The following is a 19,882-nucleotide window of genomic DNA, read 5'->3' on the forward strand; positions in this document are numbered from 1 at the left end:
CACTAGGAGCACCCCTCTAGCCCCGTTCATAACAGCTGGTGGGGTTTTCGGTGGCTGTTTTCTGCTGAGGACTTTTCCACCAGCTAGAGCACAAATGGGTCTCCATGATGCATAGACAATAACTGCCAGCCAAATCCTCAACTTGGGACAAAATCTCGGGGCTTCCTTGTGTGGAAGGTGCAGTGTCTGGTCTTTTGCCTTTTTCTGCTATTTTTTCAGCTCGGGGTGAAATGGGAAGCTCTCCAATCAGTTGGAGCCACAAGCTCCTAAGTTGCTACTGAAGACACGTTATTTTAGGGTGCTGGGCGGTCACGTGGCCTCTCGCTCCGTGAGCCTGTTCAGTGCCCAGGTCCACCTCACAGGGCGTCTCCCCAGGGCAAGCCCTTCTGGGGTGGGGCTGTAGCACCTGCTGCCCTCCACTCAGGCAGGAGGTGAGGGTGTCCTCAGAGCTCAGAACAGGCCCTCTGGTCACCATGGGAGTGGGTGGGGTGGGTGGCCAGAGGGCATCCAGGATGGGACCGTAGAAGACGAGTGGTTTTGCAGGCTCTTACCTTGGGCGCGGCTGCATCCCTTAGAAGTAATTGGAAGTGTCTATGCTTCTTGGGTACTGACTGAGTTTCCTAGAGCTGCCAAAACAAATTCTCTCAAACTGAGTGGGTTTGAGCAACAGAAACGTGTTCTCTCATAGCTCTGGAGGCCAGATGTCCAAGACCAAGGTTGTGGGCCGGGTGAGTTCCTCCTGGGAGCTCTGAGGGCAGTCTGTCCCAGCTCCCCATGGCGGTGACAATCCTGGGTACCCCTGGGCTGCTGGTTGCACCACCATCATCTCTGCCCCTCTTCTCCCATGGTCTCTGATTACAAGGACACCAGTCATTGGATTCAGGGCCCACCCTACGCCATATGAGCACATCTCCATTCTTAAATATCTGCAAAGATCCTATTTCCAAATAAGGCATGCTCCCGGGTTCTGGGTTTGCAAGACACCACTCAGCTACCATAGATGCTTTCATTACTGTCAATCACATGACTGTTTAAAAAGCATATCTGTTATACATTTTTCTTGAGTATTTTCTGAGAACGCATTTGTTCAAAGTGCTCAGGGAGTATAAGTGAAGTAGAAACAGGATTTCTGGAGAGACGAGCTGTGGGAGCTGTGCATGGAAGCTGGTGAACACTCCAGGACCGTCTATGTGAGTGGACGTGTGAGAGAATGTTCTTGACTGGATACCAAATGCTAATGGAAGCTGTAGGAATTGTGGGAAACTTCCAGATTGTAAGGAAATTAGAATTATATCAATAAAAAAGACTGAATGGACAGCAACACTGATCCCTGTTTCCCGGGTGGTCTGCTGAAGGACCTGCCCGCAAGTGTGCTAGCCCAGGGGCCCGTTTCCACCACCTGGCGGAGCCCGAAGCTGGTATGGAGCCTCTGAGCCCCTCCCTCAGGACCAGGGAGGAGAGAAAGTTACTTTTCCTTTGGTCTAGAAAAGTCCATCCCACAGTTTCACCATCCCTTACTGGCAGATAGGATTTTCAATCCCTTTATCTGGAGACAAACAGAAAGTGTGTGTTTGTGGTGAATAATTTGAGCTGATGTTCTTGTCAGCTGTTAAGGGACACATGCAAAAAATAAGAAAATCCAGTGACATCTGGTCAGCACTGACATTTTGTGACAGAAGTATTTTTTCCTGGGGGGTGTTTTCCAAGAAACCACATCTCAGAGCCCCATCTCTCACTCCACCGCCCTTTTAGCCCCCAGCCCCCAACCTTTGACCTCCTTGAAAAACAAAAAGAAAGTGATCGTACTGACCAAGGCAACTGTAACCCAAACTTCTGTGGCAGGAATGGGCGCGGCCACAGTGTGGTGGCCCGGGTCAGACAACGGCGGGCTGTCTCCACCTAACTTTGTCCCCGCACCTGGGCTGCAGTGTCCCCCCCACTCCCGACGGCAGCCAGTCCCCCCTTCTTCCTGCTCTGCTTCCCTCCTAACCACCTGTATTCTGGGGATTTGGGCTTTAATTTTTTAAGAAGTAAATAATGTCAAGGAAAAGCACTAATTAGCCTTGTGAATTTGTTCTCTGAAATTGTCAAGTCTTTGCCTCATTTTCCCAAGAATACTAATGAGTGGGCTGGTTTCAGAAGAGACGTTTCAGAGCACGCTTTGTTTCCAGGCTGGTGAGATCCCTCCTCTGAGAGCTGGGGCCGCTGGAATATCTCCCCTTCTCCCCCGAGAAGCCTTTCCCAACAGGGTCAGTTGGCTGCAGGCGCTCCATGCACAGGCCTCCGGGCCTCGTGGTCATGGTGTGCCAGTTTGAGAGACCTGCCGTAAGGGGTGGCCTCTCCCGCTGGTGTTCAGAGTGCAGTGCACCCCAGCACATGGGACTGGGGGTCCCTGGGCAGAGCCTCTCGTCCACAGATGGGGGGAGCTGAGGCCCAGTCCTGCTGTGTCTGTGGGGTTCCTGCCATGCTCAGGGCATTTCCCCGGCCTCCTGACTCTGGGCGTGCAGGGTCGATATGCCCGTCACTCCTCCCCTCAGGACTGTCGCAGTGGGCTGCTCCTCGTGGGGGATCCCTCCACCGAAGCACACACAGCCCATTGGGTAGATAATGCAAGTCTTGGAATGGAAATGTGTGAAAAATAGCTCTTTCCTGGGGTCAGCACAGGACAGGAAAAGAGTCGGCACTCACTTCGACAAACAGAATTCAGAGAAACACAAATCTCTGCACAAACCAGGTTTCAAAGTCCTGATTTCCAGGGAGGGGGTGGTTCAAAACCACTGACCCCATGCTTTCCACCTTTGGAAACTGGGCATTGCTCAGAAAACGAAAACAGCCATGTTGCTCTGGTTTTGGCCATCAGGGGAGCGCTGGCTGACTTCCTCAGTGCGTGCCTCCTTTAAGAGCCTGGGTGAGCCAGTGACCCTCCACCTTGCCTCTGGCACCCTGATCTCGGGATGCCCACGTGAGCCATCTCCACCTCTATCTGTGGGTGTGAGCACACTGTTTCTCCTTTGACAGTGGGCAGGTCCCCTGAAAACGTCCCGATGAGGTTCCAAGGAGTAAAGGTTGCTCCATGGATGTGCGAGAGAATGTATGTTGCATGACTTATTTCAGATGACTGAAAAAAAAAAAGTCCCAGTTCTTCCCCATAATTTAAGTATAGAGACTAGAATAGAAAATGGAGGGTCAGAGCAGTAAGGAACTCTCACGATGTGAAGAACAGAGGCCCAGAGAGTTTAAGTGACTGCGCACAGGTCACAGAGCCGGTGGGGGCTTTCTTGAGCTCAAACTCAGCTTTTATAACTGTCCACGTGTATGTGTTTTGCTTGTGTGTGTGTTTTTAAAGATTTATTAATTTATTTTAGATAAAAGGCGTGTGAGCAGGGGGAGGGGCAGAGGGAGAGAAAGAGAGAGAATCCACAGTAGGCTTCCTGCTGCGCAGGGAGCCTGATGCGGGGCTTGATCCCAGGACCCCGAGATCGTCCCTGAGCCGAAATCAAGAGGTGGACGCTTAACTGACTGAGCCACCCAGGCGCCCCTTTCCCTTGTTTTTAATAGATGTCAATGGGATATTTATGGTTACAGATAATAAGCTAATGTGACTAAAGGCTCTCATGCTGTTGGGTGTTGGGTGGCCGACGTCCAGCTCTCATTTGGCAGAATTCCATCACGGTGGCCACTGGGGGCTCACGGTGCCAGGCGAGCACTTGGCATTGAAGTCATTTGGTCGTCACAACACATCTGGAAGGGTTATAGCTTTTCAAAATTGTGATTTACTATTGATTAAAAGCTTCTGGGGCGCCTGGTGGCTCAGTGAGTGAAGCGTCTGCCTTCGGCTCAGGTCATGGTCCCGGGGTCCTGGATCGAGCCCCGCATCGGGCTCCCTGCTCAGTGGGGAGCCTGCTTCTCCCTCTGCCTCCACGCTTCCCCCCCATGTGCACGCTCTCTCTCTAAAGTAAATAAATCAATTTTTTTTTTTTTTAAATAGAAGCTTCTTTGAAGTTATGATGCTCTGCTGCCCTGAGGGCTCACAGGGACCAGGCAGGGCCACACTGTGGAGACGGGGAGCTATTTCTTCTTTTAGGAAAGGGAGCTTTAAGCCTGGCGTCCCGTCTCTGCACCCCCATCTGTGGGGACGCACAGGTGCATGTGTGGGAGCTGGTGCACAGAGAAGGTTCTGGGTTCTTCCCCAGCCGCGTTGTTCTCCCTCACTGGGTCTCAGATTCATCATGTGTAGTGTGCAGCACCCACCAGAGAAAGATGCTCAGTGTGGAGCTTCTCAGCAACAGCTCTTGTCACAACGTGCTGTGTAATTTGATCCCAAGGGCCTTGAACTCCATCCTCAAACACCTCAAGTTCACTAAGTGCTTGCCTGTAAGAGAAGCATGCTGCAACTCACACAGTTTGATGAGGAAAACTGTAGGCTTGGAGCCGTGCCCCCCTTCCTCCTCACACAAGCCAGCCATTATTCCTTCCTCACTGCAATTCCTGAGAATTTGAGAAAGATGGATGCACCAACTCTGTGCATCTTCCCAAGCTGAGTATCACGTTTGTACCCATTGACTCCATGTGGACTCCTTCCCTGGGCTCACTCAAGATGGTTCTGTATAGTTGACTCTCCAGCAATGGTGACAAAGCCCCACATTATGACAGCAACAGCTACAATTTCGACTCGTTTTTCCTTCTACAAGTCACGTATGCATGTTTTATCTCAATCTCAGTAACACCAGTGTCTTCAAGTCCCTATAGGGGAGGTAGAGGGAGATGTAAGCATGGGAAAAATATTTTCCAGGACCTATTTTCAAGATTTGAGTTAATGAATATTTAGAAGAAGGTACAGAAAGAGTTACTGCATATTTTAAGCTTGTAGTTGTCACTTTGAAAAGAGTTGTTTTGTGGAATGACATAAATTTGAAAAACGGTTATGTGTAAGCAGATAAATACAGCTTTGACTTACACATTAAACTTGGTAGAGTGGGAGTGTGAACAATGGTCCAACAAGGTAAGTCCAGATTATAAACCTTTACATTTAAAACGGGTCAGAATGAATCAATTTTATTACAGCTTTAGCTAGGTATTATGTTGGTGTCATGCAACCTTTATTTTCTATCGCTGTTCTTTAAAGTCTTGATTATTTCCAGCCCTTGACAAAAGGAGGTATTCTAAAGGAGAGAGTCTCTGGTGTCTCTGAAGCTGTATGTGGAGAGAGCTCCCCCGTGCACCCGTGGGCAGCCCCACCTGGGGATCCACCTGGAATTCTCACCTGGTGCTCTGGTGGGTGTGAGGCTCTGGCCTGTGACACTTCCCGGGAGCCTGTGCGGTTTGGGTGTGGGGTCATCCCTCAACACCACCAAGAGGGGAAAAAACCCAAACTCTTCTTTATTGTAAAAAGTAGTCTTACTTTTAAATTCAAAATTAAGCCATGTTTTAGAAAATTTGGAAAAACAAAACTTCTTAGTCCAAGGACTCATGGCATTTGCTGTCCTTTCCTGCGTCTCTTTTCCCTGCATGTACTTCCTGTAGAGTTATAATCATAGCCTATAAAAACAAATCTACATCTGTTATTTTTATGCACATTAAATTAATTAGCAATTTCTGTGTTGCACCATAGTCTTCAAAACCATCACTGCTTAATACTCCATGAAGTGTTTCATTTATTTGGGAAAATCTCACTAACATAGGGACATTGTGGCCAAAACCCTTGCCCTCCCACCCACACTAGTTACTGAATCCAAGAGTATGAGCATGATTTTGTTCTTGACACACATTGCCAAACGCCAAATCTCTTTCCCCCCAAAACTGAACCAATTTCAGTCCCACTGATAGAGGAGAAGATAGAGAGAACAACTGACTGATGTTCTATGACATAATAGGTAAGAAATTATTTTAATTACGCTATTTGACTCTGTAGTCTCTCAAGTAGCAAATTTGGCTACTTTCTCATTAGGACTTACGACTTTTCTCCCACCTTTATCTAGTAGAACACTCGTTGTTTTCCTAGCAAGTGTTTGATCTTGTTACATAATAAGCAACACTTAAATGTTGCTATGGTCCCTTGGCCTCTCTAGGGCTCTCAGAACCCCTCAAGAACAGTGATGCGCCATCTTTTCATCACCAAAGACCCCTTCTATTTTCCCCACAGAGCCCGTGTTCACTTTTACTTTGATAGGTTTTACTGTTTTTTGATCAAAGGCATATTCAAGCGTCGAAGAGAGCAGCTGTTGAGTGTTGGATGGCCAGTGCACCGATCTGATTTGATACGATCCAGTCCAAAGTAAGGACCCTTGTTCAGCTGATCTGTGTAGGCCAGGTGAGCCCTTGCGGTCCCCATGACAACTTTCCACTTCTCCAATGACCAACTCAGGCAGCCCAAATCCTGTGCCACCCTCTTCCGGAATCGCTCAGGGTGTGGTTAGAAAGCACTGGTGGTATGTCGCTGTCCTGGGGGGTGGAGGCAAGGAGAAGGAGACCTCTGTTCTTTCTTCCGTGCCCGCCCTCCCCCCCCCCCGGGGGAGCCTCAGAAAGGTGAGGAAGGTGAGCCTCAGGCACCCGGAACTCACTCAAAGTCACCTGAGGACTCATGGAAATTCCCCAAATAGTCTTTCTGCCCCCAGAGCGCTGACGAAGCTGGATTGATGAAAATCATTGCTGGTTACAAGAATCAGCTGTGTTGCCAGGCCCTGCACTACGCATATAAGGATGTGCGTAATATAAATCCATGCGTATACGCATGTAAGAATGTGCGAAATAATATCTCCGGCTCTGTGCTCATCAGGGTTCTAAGAGATTGGCATTTTCATTCCAGGCTCCAGGAATCTGAGACTCCTTGAGGTGAAGTGTCTTTTCCAAGGTGACATGGCTGGTTTGTACTTTATGCTCTTTTCACTGACTATTTATTGGTCCTGTGGAGGATGGGAACTGCACCCACACACCACTCTGGGATTTCATTATCTTTTCCCTGAAACTTCAAATCTGATGATTGGTCCAATGCTCTCGGCCAAATATGGACTTTGCATGGTTCAGACAAATTGCCTAGGGATTTAATTTCATTTTTGTGCTTTGTAATTAAAAGATTTTCAACAATAACTGTGTATTAGAAAATACAATAAATAAACATGAAACAGGTGTTTAGCTTTTAAAGGCAGTAATCGACGCAGGACTTAGAGTGGAAGAAATGGTTTTTTGTTTTCCCTAAGATTTTCCTGTCTTTGCAAGTGGCTAACCGAGCAGCACACCACTAATGATGAGCTGGGATGGAATTATGGAGCACTTCCCTTGGGTGGCAGCCCGTTTTCCACAGCAGGGCATGGTGCCTCAGGAGCATGAAACCTCTTTGGTTTTGTGATATTCATGCAGGGCCTGGCTCTCGGCAGTTAAAGTGTTTATTTCTCTTAGGTCTTGGGCTTGAACCCACAAGCACCCAGACTTTTAATGACAGTAGCACAGTGGCAGGGCCAGACTGGAGAGTGGGCTGGCAGAGAGGGAGCCTCTGGAACTAGGCCGACCTCATTCACTGGGTCACCTGGATTAGGTTATTTAAATCCTCTGAGCTTTAGTTTCCCCATCTGGGGAAGGGGATAATAGTTCTTTCTTTATAGCGTTGCTGTGAAGGTTCCGTGAAGTAAAGTCATCTAAAAGTGCTAAGTAGAAGCAGTCTTCATCTTATTCTCAGTAATGACAATGGACTTTATCCATTGAGAAGAGCTTTCTATGGAGTCAAATTTTATCTCTTTCAAGGCTCAAGTGGTAAGCAAACTTCCAGGAAAGCTTGCTGACATCCCAGGCAGAAACCCTCTCCCCTTGAATGGGAGCCTCTTGGGGTTCCAGTCCATACGGCACAGTCCGTTGTCAGTGATTCCGTCTGGTCTTGGGCCACCATGTGCATTTTTATGCATATGCCTAACTGGATGATCAGCTCTTCCATCTTGGAGTATTTTGTAGGACTTAGCACGGGGCCTATCCTCACTCAGACACCTGTGCGTTGACTTGTCCATGGGAGCCAGGAGTGGCATTTTCAGAGCAGGTGCCTCTGGGAAGGTGGGCTGGCCACGCACTGGTTGATGCAGCATGGCCTGTGCTGGGCTCTCTTCTGTTCCTATAGTTCCTCAGGGGCTGGATGAGGCCAGCGTCAAGAGTTCTCCCAGGCACATGTCTCAGCTGATTCTGAAGATAGGTCTTTGTGTGGCAGCAATGAACCAAAAAAAGAAATGCTATTTTGATTTGGTCACTTATTGGCATGAGGTTTTATTTTTGCCACATTGTGGTAAACCAGATCTACTGGTTTGTGCTCACTGGGGCCCCAAGCCCAACTGTGCCCTGGACATGCAGACAGATGGGAGCAGCTGACGGCACAGAGTCCAGACTTCTGTTTCCAGTGGGATGAAGTCACCACAAATAAGCACATCACAGTCAGTCGCTTGTAGCTAACATGATGTCTAAAGGTGACCTTAAAGAGGAGACTGTGACACCAGCGAGGGACCTGGGTGGACGCTGTGGTGACATCTCACGCACATTTCTGCATGAAGAGAAATGGAAGAGAAGGAAGGGGTAAAGGGAGAAGAGGGAGGATGGAGGGGAGGAGGGAGAGGAGGAAGGGGAGGAGGAGGGGGAGGAGGGCGGAGGGCGGAGGGCAGTTCACGAGAAGTAGGGCAGGGGGGTCACTCCTGCTTCTAGTCTTTCTCTTCTTTGGAAGCAGTGTCCCCTTGCGTGGCACGATTTTAGTGAATGGGGCCGGCAATTCTAGAACATACTAGATTTCACGACCATGCTTACACTTTGTCTTTCTTCCAGCAGGTTTAAAGCACACAGGGGACCATATCATGTCATCTGTACCACAGTCAGGTGACCTATGGGTAATCGGTGGTGTTACTCTCTCCAATTTATTTGCCAGGGAGCAGGGGTGCATTCCCGGGGAGCTGAGTCTGAGGCTGTTCCAGGAGGAAGCCCGGCTGGGTGCCGGGGTCCAGGGGGTCCTGGCTAGTGGTCCTCACCTGACCAGCTAGACACAGGCCTTGCCTCTCTCAGGAGGCCTGGGAGCAATGTGTCAGGCCACCGACTTTCAGTTAACTCCATCCGGTACCACAGAGAGGGTCTCACTTGGGATTCGCGTTCTCTGTTTGGGGCGGGCTTATCTTCTCCCAGTGGCTTGGCTGGTGAGAAACCCTTTTGCTGTCCTGGGGTTGCTGTAATACCTCTTTACAACCTTCGCTCCTGCCCTCCCGCCATGCCTGCACCGCGGGCGAGACAGTCCCCCGCGAGCGCCTCGGATCTCGGACAGCACCCACATGGACAATGCACACGCTCAGTGCAACAGAAGCCATGAGAAGAAGCCAGGCAGGAATGAATGCTAAGGAATGCCAGCCGGCAAACTCAGGGGGTATCTGTGTGGAAGCCAGGGACGAGTAGTTTCTGAACCGAGCAATGTTGTTCAGGAAATGATGACCATTCTGCTTAAATTGCCCTCTTCCGCTAAGTATCCCAGAGGAGACACCCTAGGAACAGTGGAAGGCATGGACAGGAACCCAAGCGGCTTCCTGACATCATCATTCCAACAAACAATTCCGTATCAATATCGGTAATGAAGGCAGAGTCCACGTTTGGCTCACCGTCACTTTCAGAAGTCCCCAAGCTCACAGGGCCCCGCTTGCTGACAGACGGACGCTCTATGGCCTCGCAAGCTTCGACAAGACAGCGTGTGCCCGGAGCCTGGGAGCGCTGGGAGGCACCGATCACGAAGGGAGCCTGACCTCTTGGTTCTGCCGCGGGAACGTCACCCGCAGAAGCACCTTCTTGTCATGTGGGATCACATGGAGGAATAAGGTCTTCCCTGCTCCTTGGATGGGGGCTCCAGAGACCCAGTGTCCTGTGTCCGGTGGGAGCGCGCCCAGGTGTGCTAACCCGACACAGGCACATTCCACGTGGCTCTGGGAGCGGGAGGTCTGACCTACGGCCCCACGCTGGGCTCACGGCCTCCACCCACTCTGGGCCCATCCCCACGGAAGAGGGAGAGATTCCAGCGGACACTTGCCGGCCTGGGTAGTGCTCCGATGGCCTTGGCCAAGAGGCAGGGCCCTGTGTGCCCTGCAGGCTCAGGAGACAGGAAGGCCAGGTGCTGGCCTGTCCACTCCTGGAGGTGGCCACGTCAAGGCCTGTGGACAAATTCTCTTATTTGGAAAGCGCCATACACATGGCTTCTGGACAGTTGGTGTCACCGAAGCAAGTTGGCCCCTTAGGTGCTTCCCCTAAGGGTCACTGGTGTGGGGCCTGTTTAATGGGCTACATTTCATTCAGTCCTCAGCACTGTCCACTTCCTGGATTTTTCTTTGGTCTGTGTCATTCCACTTTAGACAATGAACTCTTTTGGCATGAGCTTTGCCTTTCTCTGTCACCTGTGCAGTGTTAATGTTTGCTAAAGGTAAATGAATCACAGTATCCTACGGACCTGAGGGCCGTGAGATCATTACACCCACCCCACCTCCAGGTGGAACCCCCCCGGTTGATGAGAATCTGTTTATAAAGGCCTCTAGGACATGATTGCCAGAGAGAACAGGATCTCAGTTGAACTTGAATTTTGGATAAATTACAAATAATTTTGTGCTATAAGTATGTCCCAAATACTTCTTGGGACAAACTTAGGCTAAATATTTCATTGTTTATCTTAAATCCAAATATAATTGGCTGTCCTGCATTTTATTTTTCCCCCTAACTCTGGCCACTATTCTGAGGGCCTTCCACAGAGCTGCAGACCACGCCAAGGTGGCCCTGGACGCAGGGCCTGGGCCCCCAGCCAGGGGAGGGTCAGGGTGGGTGTGGGGGTGACACACGCAGGAGTGGCGACAGGGCTTTTGGAGGGAGCAGCCTGATTCACAGCAACACAAGGGGAGATATTTTCGGCATCTGCCACTGACCCAGGCTTAACTTGAGCGTCAGAAGCTTCTCTCTGAAGCAGCTGATCTATTTCTAGGGAGCGACTTTCCCATATCATGAGTCTGTGTCTTAATTTTAGGGGACATTCTGCAGACTCAGTGCAAGCTGTGGTCGGGGCTCATTTCTGGCAGAGAGCCGAAGGCTCTGGAAGAGTGGTATCAGCTGTGTGGGGAAGGCCTGATCAACTTCACAATTAAAGCCAGCATCTCGGGGGCTCCGTGGAACTAACCCACCAGGCCCCTTCTGTCTGTCTCCCAACATCAGAATGCCAAGAGCATCGCTCCTGCAATTTGGGGAAACTTCAGTTCTTACCTTACTCTGTAAAGGAGATATGCTAAGTGGTAATTATCAGCACGAATGTCACATTTATTGAACAAAACTCTTTAAGTATGCTAATAACTCACTCCTCACAGCCAACTTACAAGGAAGGTAGGAATTTGCAGATAAAACTGGGAATAGAGGATAAGAAATGACCCCAAGACACATGGCTGATCAGTGGTGACAGCGCTCCAATCCAGGGTCTGGCAAAGTCTTCTCTGTTGTAGAATATACGAGGAGAGACAAGGACAGAGATGGAGACAGGGAGATGCCCAGAGAAAGAGACGCAGAGAAGGAGCCCAAAGATGAGTAGCAAAGCAGGGCCCAGAGCCCTTGAAATACAGTTCTTGCTCCTCAGTGAGCGTGGTCTTCTGCTCCTGGTGGGGACCTGGGGCTGTGGGGTCAGAGAGGCCCCCGAATGCTCAGCCCCAGCCTTTGGTGGCAGGCACCAGCTTTCAGACAGCCGTGCCCAGCCACGTTCTGAGCAGGTGAAGAGCTTCCTGGAGGTCTGGGCAGCCCCTGTCTCTGGCTGTTCCTTCCTAGAAGGGCTACCCTCACTTTCGGTCTCAGGGAGACCCTCCCAGCTGCTCTCACTCTTGGAGCCCAAGCCTCTGCACCCCAAACACTTCTTGGGGGGCCACAGGCTACAGGGCTGGCCTCCTCTGTGCCTTCTCCTTAAACACGTCCCCAAGGAGTTTTGAGGCAGGCGGTCTGTGGGCAAACAGTGAGAAGCATGAGAAGCCCAGGCTCAAAACCCCCAGAAGCTTGGCACCTTCCCTGGTCCATGCGGTCCTGGGTGGCAGGCTGGTTCACAGCCACCAAACCGTTGCGTCTTGTTCCTGCCCTGCAGGCTGCAGGGAAGGTCAGGACAGCCAGCACTGGGGCTGCCTCCCTCTGAGATGGTTCCTTGGCTGTAGTGGGTGGGGCGGGGGGCTTCTTTGCTTGAGTTTTAGGTTCAATCTCCGGGGTTCACTAGAGTGTTGGCAGAGAGTAGGTGCTTCCTGGACTGATAGACCTGTATGGGGAAAGCTCAGTGGTAACCCTTTGGGCGAGTTCATGCAGATGTAAAATCTTACCAGGTAACTGCTCCTTCTATCATAGTGCATTGAGATATTATTCTGATGGGGTTGCAGGGATAGTTCTTGCTTTTGTGGGAAGAGGCGGTCTCCCCAAAACTCCTTCCTGGCTGTCAGTGTTCAGGGAAGGCTGGTCTTCAGACCAGAAGGAGGTGCTGGGTCCAGGCACCTGGGAAGGGGAGCAGGACCTGAGGGGGCAGTGTGGGTTTTCCAGAGCTGCCCTGCAGGCTGCTGAGCTTCCCGGGCTGGGGGGGGCGGCGAGGAGAGGCACCCTACCCTGTGTCCTCCCACATGTACATGAGGGGTTCCTTTTAAAGTGTAAGCCGAATCTTAGTATTTCTGAAATTTGGTTGGGGGAAGGCTGTGGCAAATTTGTAAAAAGCTAAAAAGCTCGACACAAAGTATTTTCAAAGAAATTCATTTTGCTATTTTAGGTGTAGAAGAACCAAGTTGGAGAAAGTTTTAAGAAAATCAAGGTTGTTTCAAGAGTGCTTTAACCAACATAATGGGTCTATTTAGAAGACTCACCATGTGTACCGTGGAACTTGGCACACGTGGTCTGGTCTGCGTTGGGACAGCTACATGGACCCCTTGCTTTTCCTTGGGAAATGTGCAAGTAAGACTCAGCCTTCCACGCCGCGTGGTCGTCTCCTGCTCCAGGCCCATGGACACAAGACGGAGCACATTCACGTGGTCCGGGCTTCGAGGACCTGCTCTTGCTGGCCGCTGGACCCTCCTCTACCTGCGTTTGCCGACAGCGTTCTAGGTTCTGAGTGCTCCGTGCTTCTCACAGAGAAGGCCTGTTTTTCCTTCAAGTCCCAGCTCACTGGCGCCTCCTCCAGGAAGCCATCCCTGCCCACCTGGCCCTCCTAGGCAGTCCTCTGGCGTGTCCATTGGCACATTTGTCGTTAACGTGGCCGTGACTTTGGATGGTGTCTCTCCTCTGGTCTGTGAGCCCCTCCTCTGCTCTAGCTCAGTTCCTGCCACATATTAGGTGCTTACAGTCTGTAAATTTAATAGGTTTAGGAGATGAAAAAGATGAAAAGTACTGAATTAGTATTTGTATCCCATTTTTCCTGCATCAGATTTCCAAAATCCACAACTGCTGTCATGTTCAATAAAACAGCGAGTGGCTTGGTAGACTTGCCCCATTACCTCCCCCCGCCCCAGCCCCACTCCCTGCCTACAAGGGCAGGTGTCTGCAAGCCACTTCACACCTACGCTTATTTCCCAAGAAGCATTATCCTGGCTCCTGGCCGGACGTTGTATCCACCTGGCTCACAGTGGTACCTGTCTTCCATTTCAAATGACAGGCGGATTCTCATGGCTTCTCAAGGATAATTACAGAGCTGCCAACTTATCCTCGCGTGTGCGTGCGCTCGTGGCTGGAGACCCAGGTCGACAGCCAGCAGTTTCATGGCCATGTGGTTTCCTTACATAAGAATTCAGATGCAGCAAGCAGGGGAGATTATACTTTCTCTTGGAAATTTCAACCAAGAAGAATTTAAATCCTGTCTTTGGGTTGAGGTTTTAGAGGGCAGAGTGACATTTCTTAGTGTCACACAGAGAACCTGAGTCCCTGGTTCCTAACTGTACTCACAAGGCCACCATGCATGTGTAGATTTGACCTTGACATTTCCCCCATGTCTTCATAACCTTCAGTGAGAATAAGACGTAGGAGTACATAATACTATCTTGGTGAATTGCTTTGTCAACTCTAAGAAAAAGTGTTTATGTCTTGGTGGATTTTAGGGTTTGACTGATTTTCTGTCACTGTGTCAGGGTTCTGGGCTCACTTGCAAACTGGCCTCCTGTTTCCACTGCATTCCCCAGGTTGGAGCAGCTGCTGTGGACCCTGTGTCCAGGGGAACAAGCTGGTAGGCTCTGTGCTGAGCTGCAGGTTTCACAGACCCCTGGCCTGAGAGGACGTGCACTGAGTTCCATCTGGGTGTATACCACACCTGGATGGGAACCACGGCCGAGTGCTGCTCTGCCCACTCCGGAGCTTGGAGGCTGTGCTGAGAGTCACCACAAAGTTCATTTCCTCTAGGCTTGGAATAGGGTTTCAGTGTTGCCCTAATCTTAACACCAAGAAGACCTGCATATCCGTCGAATATGCCTAGTAACTACAGAACCACAGGAAAACAGGGCAAGGGAGGCCTGGGCCGTCCCCATCAAACCCCAGCTGGTCTGACTTTGGAAACCCAGTTTTTTAGTCCAAGAGAAGTCTTTGAAAACAGTGTGCAAATGGATAACTCTGGACTTCCCGGCTGACTGTTTCCCTGACGGACTGTTGGCAAAACCGACAATCCTCCCTTTCTGTTTATCCAAAATGTCTTTGTTACAGCTTGAGCTTGTCACTAGCCATGCACCTGGGTCTGCAGAATCAGGCTGCAAATGAGTCAGTTTAGGGTCAAGGGGTAATCTCTGTGTAAATTCTGATGCACACGCTGAACCTGATCGATGCAGCTGATTAATGATTAAGATGTCAAAGTTGCCGTGGTCGACAAAGCCTGGAGAAAAGCCATCTTAAAAATGTGTGTGTGTTTGTCAAACCGCTTTCATCACCTGAAGGGCTGGGCGGTAGCTCTGCCTACCCCGAGTGGATTCCAGCGTGGCTCTGCTTCTGACAGTGGTGTGCGCTTGCCACTTCCCTTATTGAAAATACCTCCCAAGAAAGAACCGCGAGGACAAAGCGGATTAAGGTGCTCAGGAAAGAGAGCGAGGAATCTGCCTTGCTCCTGGCTTTCCCACAATGAACACATCCCCCACATCAGTGGGATTCAGCTGTGGGTGCTGACTTTTGCTTTCCTAGGTTCTCAAGGTCAGCTCTGAAAGCCCAGTGGTTGTGCAACAGGAGCTTCCCAAGTGCGAAGGTGACCTCAAGGAAATGCCGTCCCGTCAGACAATTCCGGGCATCGGCGCTGGCTGGCAGAGGTCATGCATGCTGTGAGGACTGGCTCTCCTGCCACCCCAGGTCGGGGGCCTTTCTCACACGGGAGCCTCTGACCACCATTTACACGGCCTATCCCTGGAGACACCTGTTTCCTCCAGAAAGAGCCACCAAAGCAGGGACATCTGTCATGGCCACTGAGCTGTAGGCCTGCACGCATCAGCCACCAGGAGGCTTGAATAGTAGTACCATGTGCTTGTGGAAGGCCTTACAGTTTACACATGGCTCAGACCCATAGGACTAACGGAGGATCGTGCACTTCATCCGAGGCTTCCCAAACAGCATCTCAGAAACATCTTAGTGCCTCTCCGGGGAAGAGAGTGACAGGGGGCCTGTCCTGGGCCTGCAGACAGCCCGGCTTCTAGAAGCCCGAGTCCCTTTGAGATTTTCACTCACTGCCCCCTCTTTTGCTCAAAAGGATCACTTGGCATGTGCTCTTAACAGGGACAAGAACCACAGGATTTTTGGGGTTTTCTTGGATGTGGTCAAAGTGGAGAGCCTGTCCCCAGAGCTGTTGGACAACAGACATTCTTCCCCCAGATGTGTGTCTGGCCACTGGGACTTGGACCTGGAAAGGGCTGCAGATCAGAGGCCACATTCTTCACGTTCTACTCATGCTCACTTCCATCACATTGTCACCCCATGCCCCACGCGACCGAAGCCCACTTCCTGTGCATCTGGAGGCCAAGGGAAAGATGAACACCGGGGCCTGCACCTGAGACCCCCGGGTTCTTCTGGGGGAATGCGCTACCACAATAGGGGCTCGAGGTGTACGAGGTGCCGCATGCTTTCACTGTATTTGAAACCCAAGAGCGATCATTGAGGACAGTTCGACAAACACCGACTCTTTGCAGACGAGGACCACGCACCTGAATGTCTGCCCGGAGTCTGCGTTTGCTAACGATGGATGTCTGCACCGAGTACCCAGGGTCTTCTTTTCTTTTCCTTTTTTACCATAGACTTTCCGCCTCTTGAATCTGTTCGCGGACTGTCTGGACAGCTCTTGGTTGGGAAGACACGTTCTCTCCTCCTCAGAGTCAGAGCACAGGCCCTGTTGTCATGGGGGTGCCAGGAGGTTTATTTAATTAAAAAAAAATCATACACAGAAATAAAAGCGCTGGGGTCTCATGGGAGCTAAAGGCTTTCTTCCAAACAGTGAAGTGATTTCCACACAGCCTTGAGAAATTCCATCTCTGTGCCTCAGTTTCTCCATTTCAACATTTGTTTCATAACCTGATTTCCTGTCGCAGCCTGTGGAGGGCACCGAGGATGAGCGAAGCTGTCCCCACAAACAGAACCCAGGACGGCCGAAGGTCGGGACGCTGAGGCACCCCACCCGCCCCCACCGTGTGGGCCCTGGTGTCCTGCTGCCAATCTCCGAGCCTTTGGAATGAAAAGTGTGTAAAGTGTGTCCAACAGGAACTTCAAAAAGTTAAGTAAATAAAAATTATTTTTTCTTTAGATGAATTATAACAACCCTTAAGGAAAATGAAACAGCTCCTAGGCACCACTGGCCAGGCCGTGGAGTGACTGGTTTTTCAGGTTGGGTGGGGCCCCCATCTACCTGAGCGGTCCTCACTGCCGTTGCTGCCGGAGTTTCCTGAGCAGCGGGGTGTGCTCCTCCCTGGACGGCTTGAATGTGCTCCATGTGTAGCCCACGGAGGGTAGAAGCCACTCCATCACTGAGAGGGTCTCGGAAAAACAAAGATAAACGGATTCTTCCTTAAAAAATCTGCTATAGGCGACTCCTCCAAGGAAAAAAGCAAAAAGCAAAGGGGAAGACCAGTTCCAACACCAAGAACGAGGACCAACAGCACCTTCTGCCATAAAAGAGGCGTCTCAGAAGAGAGCCCATGTTCACTAACTCTGTCCAGGTTCACGGCTGGGGCTCTGTGAGCGTCGTGCTCCCCAGGGAGGCTGTCAACATCGTGGCCTCTGCCTCGGTTTCCCCACCCAGTTGCCTCTTCAAGAGCCTCCTGATAACATCCAGGATTAAATCACTCCCAATTTTAAGGTCAGATTCTGTCTTTCAGGTGAGAAATGGAGCTCAAGTCAGAGGCACCGGTTTTGTTCTGGGTTTTGGGGTTTGGTTTGTATTTCCCTAGGCCCCAGCATTAAAGGGGTGCTGGGGGTGGTGGACTTCCCACCCTGGGTTCCACTGCACATGTTTAGCACCTGGTAGGAAGCAGGAGGGGGAGAGGGACTGCGTCCCAGGGCCTAGCCTGTGGTATAGTCTCACTCTGATCTGTTAGCAGGACAGGGAGTGGCTAGGCTAACAGTAGTAAATAGGCATTTTAAGTCTATCCTGTCTGCTCTGGGCATCTCCTCACCTCCCCTCTGACTGCAGGTGAGACCTCCCCTCTGGCTGTAGGTGAGACCTCCCCTCTGGCTGTAGGTGAGACCTCCCCTCTGGCTGTAGGTGAGACCTCCCCTCTGGCTGTAGGTGAGACCTCCCCTCTGGCTGTAGGTGAGACCTCCCCTCTGGCTCCAGGTGAGACTCTCAGCTCCAGGTGAGACCTCCCCCCTGGCTCCAGGTGAAACTCCCACCTCCAGGTGAGACCTCCCCTCGGGCTGCAGGTGAGACCTCCCCTCAGGCTGCAGGTGAGACCTCCCCTCTGGCTCCAGGTGTGAGACCTCCCCTCTGGCTCCAAGTGAGACTCCCATCTCCAGGTGAGACTTCCCCTCTGGCTCCAGGTGAGACCTCCCCTCTGGCTTCAGGTGAGACTCTCAATTCCAGGTGAGACATCTCCCCTCTGGCTGCAGGTGAGACCTCCCCTCTGGCTCCAAGTGGACCTCCCCTCTGGCTTCAGGTGAGACTCTCAGCTCCAGATGAGACCTCCCCTCTGGCTGCAGGTGAGACTCTCAGTTCCAGGTGCGACCTCCCCTCTGCCTCCAGGTGAGACCTCCCCTCTGGCTCCAGGTGTGAGACCTCCCCTCTGGCTGCAGGTGAGACCTCCCCTCAGGCTGCAGGTGAGACTCTCAGCTCCAGGTGAGACCTCCCCTCTGCCTCCAGGTGAGACCTCCCCTCTGGCTGCAGGTGAGACTCTCAGCTCCAGGTGAGACCTCCCCTCTGGTTCCAGGTGAGACCTCCCCTCTGGCTGCAGGTGAGACTCTCAGCTCCAGGTGAGACCTCCCCTCTGCCTCCAGGTGAGACCTCCCCTCTGGCTGCAGGTGAGACTCTCAGCTCCAGGTGAGACCTCCCCTCTGGTTCCAGGTGAGACCTCCCCTCTGGCTGCAGGTGAGACCTCCCCTCTGGCTGCAGGTGAGTCTCCCTCCTGGCTGGCTCTTCATGTGTTTGGTTACCCTATTTCCTGCCCCGCTCCCCCTCTGCTCGACGGGGGGTGAGATCTCGTCCCTCCCCCATCCCCGCCCGGGGCAGTAGTGCCACCCAAGCCTACAGCCGGTATTCACATGAGAGCAAGGCTTCAGCCCGCCCTTCCATTTGGGTTTAAGTGGATGTGATCACAAAAAGGACCAGCAGCTGCACTTCCCCCCACAACCTTCTGCGGCTCTGCATCTTTCCCCGGGTCTCTGGATGTCTGTTCCTGCAGAGCCTGGCCTGGTGCCAGAGCAGGAATGACTCCAGCGGCACCACCGCCCCAAGGTCACCGACCAAAGATCCACAAGCCACAGGCTGGCACCTGCTTCACATATTCCTGCAGATCTAGACCCAGGCCTGCAGGCCCTCCCCCCGCTGCCCTCCTCCCCCCTGCCCTCCTCCCCACTGCCCTCCTCCCCGCTGCCCTCCTCCCCGCTGCCCTCCTCCCCCCGCTGCCCTCCTCCCCGCTGCCCTCCTCCCCCCGCTGCCCTCCTCCCCGCTGCCCTCCTCCCCCCGCTGCCCTCCTCCCCGCTGCCCTCCTCCCCGCTGCCCTCCTCCCCCCGCTGCCCTCCTCCCCGCTGCCCTCCTCCCCGCTGCCCTCCTCCCCCCGCTGCCCTCCTCCCCGCTGCCCTCCTCCCCCCGCTGCCCTCCTCCCCGCTGCCCTCCTCCCCCCTGCCCTCCTCCCCGCTGACCTCCTCCCCGCTCCCTTCCTCCCCGCTGCCCTCCTCCCCGCTGCCCTCCTCCCCCCGCTGCCCTCCTCCCCGCTGCCCTCCTCCCCCCGCTGCCCTCCTCCCCCCGCTGCCCTCCTCCCCGCTGCCCTCCTCCCCCCTGCCCTCCTCCCCGCTGACCTCCTCCCCGCTCCCTTCCTCCCCGCTGCCCTCCTCCCCGCTGCCCTCCTCCCCCCGCTGCCCTCCTCCCCGCTGCCCTCCTCCCCCCGCTGCCCTCCTCCCCGCTGCCCTCCTCCCCCCGCTGCCCTCCTCCCCGCTGCCCTCCTCCCCGCTCCCCTCCTCCCCGCTGCCCTCCTCCCCCGCTGCCCTCCTCCCCCCTGCCCTCCTCCCCGCTGCCCTCCTCCCCGCTGCCCTCCTCCCCCCGCTGCCCTCCTCCCCTCCCTGCCCAGCGCTCTGGGGGCCTAGGAGGTGGCCACCGGCAGTGGGGGCCTGAATGGAGGGCTGTAGTTGGCCCCGGGGGTGTCCCACCCCTGGTGGGGTGGAGGTGACAGCACGCAGCGGACAGGCGGGCTGCTTCGGGGCGGGGGAGAAGGCACCAGGCAGCTGTGCATGGGCCCCTCTG

The sequence above is a fragment of the Eumetopias jubatus genome, unplaced genomic scaffold (assembly GCF_037043125.1).
Source record: "Eumetopias jubatus isolate StellerSeaLion01/CBP00866 unplaced genomic scaffold, mEumJub1_p1.0 scaffold_6, whole genome shotgun sequence".
Taxonomy (NCBI): domain Eukaryota; kingdom Metazoa; phylum Chordata; class Mammalia; order Carnivora; family Otariidae; genus Eumetopias; species Eumetopias jubatus.